Source organism: Nicotiana attenuata, unplaced genomic scaffold (assembly GCF_001879085.1).
Source record: "Nicotiana attenuata strain UT unplaced genomic scaffold, NIATTr2, whole genome shotgun sequence".
NCBI lineage: Eukaryota > Viridiplantae > Streptophyta > Magnoliopsida > Solanales > Solanaceae > Nicotiana > Nicotiana attenuata.
The window spans coordinates 54,801-60,289 of record NW_017675727.1 but is presented as its reverse complement, the minus strand read 5'-3'; positions in this window follow the sequence as shown (position 1 = coordinate 60,289).

Genomic DNA, 5,489 nt, shown 5'->3' with positions numbered 1-5,489 from the left:
TAGTGCAAAGCTGCTGCTGTTTGTGCTGAATTTACTGTTGTTGTGCTACTGCCTAGCTGACCTTCACTTTCTCTTATTTTGTTCCAATTTCCAGGTATTTATCTAACCTTCAATGGCCAAAGCTAAGGAGACTTGTAATTGAAGTTGCATTTGAATGAAAAGTTGTTCCGAATCTGCCTACACTGTTTTGAACCCCTGTTTATTCATTTGATATTGTAATGAGTAGTGTAGCTTTATACGTTCATGCAATCTCCTGATTTATGCCTTAAAAGTCTTATATTGTTCAAATAGCCAATAGTGTAACTGACCAGGGACTCGAATTTGATATTGTACAGCCCTTTGTTTGTAATTAAGTTGGGACTGTGATGAGAATAGCTTGAATATGACTTAGTTGAGCTAAGAATAGTTGGATTCAATGGTTTAAATTCCATATTAGCTTCTTAAAATTGCTGCAATTGGTTTTAGTTGTTGTAAAACACTTTAATTAGTTTGAATTAGGATCATGAACCGTATTAGTTATTTATTTAGAATGCTTAGTTATGTCAAAATGCCACAATTGTTTTAAATTGGATCATGACTAGTGTGTGACTGCTTAGTAGTCTAAAATTGTTAGTCATTTCTAAATTGTTTTAGGTACTTTAACCTGCTCACGTTTGGTCACTGTAGTTATTGCAAATCATTTTAACTATTGAAGCATATTGATGCTGGTTTGATTTCGAATCTAAAAGAAATTGGATAAAATCCAAAGCCATCTTTCATATAGTAGGCCACCCAGCCACTAAAAATGGGTCTATTAAGAAGCCCAAGTAATTTGAATTAGTTCATGGGTGCTGAGTGATGGGTTGGAATTAGATTGCTGAGTTCCAATTTATGGCTTGCCTTCTATTTGGGCTTGGGCAGAAGCCCACGACTGGAAATTCCTTATAAAAGCCCCTGGCCGAATTTTTTTATTTTTTGGGCCTTTCAAGTTAGGTAGCGAATTTAAATTAAGAGGTTTTCCTCTTGTTTATGTTCGGACTTGAACTTGGGGCCCGAATTTTGTGGTGATAATTAATTAGGTCTTTAGAGACATTACTTAATAGAAAATCCTAGTTCCTTTAGGTTGGCCTTTAAAATAAAACGAGGTGCGCCGCGCCAAACAAAAATTCATAAATTGTGTGGCCCTCTTTAAATACTCATATTAAAATATATAGAACTTGGGATGTGCCATTTAGCGAACTTTCATGGCCTCCCGCAAAGTTAATAACACGTTAGTCACTTTAGGCGCGTTCTTTAATAATTTTACCTTCCTAAACTCGGGTGTGCATTTCATGCGACCCAAATCCAAATCCCAAAACGTTGAATAAAATATATCGAGGATTCGAGTGCATTTCATGTGACGTGATCCAAAAGCATGTTTTAAACGGCGTTCAATTTCCTAAAAAATTTATTATTAATTAAAAACGGTAAATAATTCTAAAAATTGCACTATAGGATGGTATGTATTAAAATCAGATTTTTAGCCAATTATAATAGTTTAAGCGACCGTGCTAGAACCACGGGATCCGGGGGTGCCTAACACCTTCACTCGGGTCAACAGAATTCCTTATTCAGAATTTCTGGTTCGCAGACTCCACTCGGGAAGTCGAAATTTCCTCGATTTGGGATTAAAGATAAATCGGTGACTTGGGACACCAAAAGCCAAACCTATCCCAAGTGGCGACTCTAAATAAATAAATAATCTCATTTCGAATAATGTCACTTTAAATGGAAAAACTCCCTTATCCACTATCCTTCGGGGTAGATGTGTAAAAAGGAGGTGTGACAGTATTGTCTTCATATGATCTTGTTGGAATCGCCAGTTCAATCTCTTCACATAGAGGTGAAAACTCTTGCTATCATATTATCATGCTTATAATTATAGCAAGATACATTTGTGCACAAATTGCACTGAGGAAGTGGTACTTCAAAATCAAGAATTGTATATGCTTCAAGCAACTTAAATCCTTCATGGATTGTCATATAAGTTAATTCATATAAGCCATATAAATAGACTTTAGATGCATATCAAGTTTTCATGTCATGCTAGACATATAAGATATCGAAAACTGATTGCACATACCATTGACTTTATACTTTCAAGTGTTTGAACTACATGTTCAAAACTACATGTCTTTCATATGAAACCAATTCTATTTGAATTGTGTCTCTTCTATTTGGCCAATATTTTTGTGTCTGTATTCGACAAACTTAGAATTCTCATCTATACTTAGCGCTTTCATAGATGTCGTCGACGAATATTTTATATTGGTTCCAGCCTCCTTTTTTTCATAAAGACATAACATAGAAATCTCTTCATTCATATATTCATGTACTTGCATCTCTCATGAGATTTTATGAAGTGTTATGTCATGTGATCTTCTAGATCACTTGCCTCCTTTATTATGATCATTTTGATCATTTGCTCACCTTCTTTATCAAGAAGTTTATTTGAAACCAATTTGTCTATACGCTTTAAGCGTACCGTAGACTTTGTCCTTCTAGGACTTAATATGAGCATTTGCAATGAGAATATAGTTACTTTATTTGGGTCACCAAATGCGTCTGGCATGCTTTGCAATATATTGCAGATGAATTATCTTTTATGAATTTCAATTTCATATTATCTTATTCGAGGATCTAGATGTACAAATGATAATTCATTCCACGTAACTTTTTCTCAAATGTTTTCATCTCTCCCCATCATGTTAGAAAACTAACTTGCTTCATCATCTTTGTGTGTTATGGTATTAATCAAAATATACACCACACATCAATAATAATAAGATGGAATTATTTGGTTCCTGACCCCGAACCACTTGTGAAGGGAGAAAATAATATACTTTTATATATAACGTATATCAAACTGATATACAAAACTTTATTCTCATAAGCAACAGTTTAGCTATTAAGTGGAGGCACTCAATAAATCATTTTGCTAAACCAGCTGTGATGTAAACCAACTTATCAAGATAAACTATCTTGAACAAAAAAAATGTGGAAATTATGCTCTAAATCAAATTATTGAGCAAGTTACCTCGCAAACACCATGTTGCAGGTTAATAATAATCGCACATGTAACTATCTCATAGATCCATCTTATGTGGTATACATGGCAGATGAATGGGCCCATATTCACCTTTGATATTTCCAGCATTCATGCGATTCAATCCCAATTTTAGTTGGTATATTAATTAATGAGAACAAGCAATGTAAGAGAATTCATAAAGAACTTTCTAGTTCTTTAATATTTTACCCATGTAAATTCTCTTTTTTATTTTGCACATCATACTTAAATTATCATGGCTAAACCAATTATGTCCACTGAATAAATTATCAATATTGATAAAGTTCAGGATTACATCATGACGTGTGCAATTATCGATAAACTCCAAGTTTATTATGATATGAGTTTTTATATTAATAAACATCCACTTTATTGTGGTATTCTTTATTTGTGTAGTACAAACTGGAGAATAAAACGGATAACTTTTCACATAAAAATTACCCCGCTACAAGTTGTAGTAATAGAAGATATTAAATCTTTCCTTTATTTATAGTCTCAGTATGACCAACCGCTTTCGCGAATACTTTAGAAACTCAATTAAGTTTCTTTGAGACTTACTACAACACAATACCTTATTGATAATCAATTGTGTTTCTCCAAAATAGTATAATTGGCTCTTGCAGAGTTCTCAACTAATTTTATAGTACCACATATTCATCAACATCCATATGGTCAATATCTCTTTTAAAGAGAAAGTTATACCATTATGGTTATGGTCAAAGTTATATGCAAGATCTGTTTGTTGCATTACCGTTGTCTTTTAATAATCACAATGCCAAAATATGTTGGCGTACAATAGGTATGTGAACAATGACCATTTATGCCATAATAATGACATTATTTTCTTATATATCATCTCAAACCTCCTTCTAGAGGTGAGTGTGGTATATTCACTGTCACAAGCACGTTCATATTCTTCGAAGAATGAATATGTATTCATAAATCAGATGTTGTCACATTCACACCATGAATTGACCATAGTCATTTGTATGTGCTTTACGAAATCTTATGTCAAATCGATGACAGACATTAACTTCACAGAGTGAAGGCTTATTTTGAGAATCCTTATTGTTCTCATTACCACAATGATGACGATTATAATTTCGTCTATTGCCACGTCCACATCCATTGATACATTCATAGTAGTAATTTTGTCTTCTTTTAGACTTATCACATACTTATCACATTCTCTTAAGGGAATGAGAATGGAGCAAATTCAATTGGACGAGTTTTCAAATCTTGTGCTCATAATCATATATGAATTTGATCATGAAAAGACAAAGAAATTTTACCACTTCGAGTGGTTATAATTTCTTACAAACTCTATCAGAGTTATAATCAAACTTTGTTGTCTTTGCTTGTATATAAAATCAAATTATAGAATTCAAGAATTTAAAAGAAAAACATAAGGTAAAATACTTACCTTCAATCAAAAATTTATTCTTGAAGGAAGTTCATGGAACAATTGACAATCATTATGCTCAATCCTAAATCTTCTACTCAATTGGTTAGAGTCTCGTGCTGATAACGTGTTATGAAACAATAAAAGAAGAAGAAGAGTATTGCAGGGAAAAGTAGAGTGAGAGAATTCTTATTGATATGAGATGAATTACAATGGAATAGAACCCTCTATTTATAGGGAGAAGGTGACTTAGAGGGTGTTTGGCAAAGCTTATAAGCTGGTCAAACTGGCTTATAAGCACTTTTTGGCTTATCTACGCGTTTGGTAAAACTAAAAGTGCTTATAAGCCAAAAATAAGCCAAAAGCCATAAGTTGGTCTCCCCCAACTTATCAAATTTCAGCTTATAAGCACTTTAGGTTTGACCAAAATATTTACTATTTTATCCCTAAAATACTTCTTTTTAAAACAAAACTCTTCGTATATCCAGTTCTTCAGCTGCTTATTATTAATTTCACCACTTTTATTCAAACATGTAACTGCTTATTTTTTAAATCAGATTCAGCACTTAAAATATTTTTCAGCACCTAATGCTTATCAGCTACTCTAAATCAGCTAAGCCAAACGGGATCTTAACCACCAAACAATGAACCCTAAAGACATTCAACATAAATACAATTCTATTCATAAGAACATGTATATTGTTTTTAACTTTTTAATTGAAAGCATTTTGGCTTCGGGCGCAGATACCATCGAACAGGCTCTTTGGCATAAAAGTGTCAATGTCAGAATCTCCTTCCTTGAAAGCTTCCCTTTCTTTCCGTTCAACAAATCAGAGGATTGAACCTGTCTGCCTCTATAGTTCCTCAAGTAGGTGAAAGCAACATGAACTATCATCTTGACCAGTATATTTTCCTAGTTAGCCAAGATTTTTCTAAACACCAACTAAAAACAATACATTCCATGGTACAAAGGCTTGAAGAAAAATAAAAAATAAAGGGGGG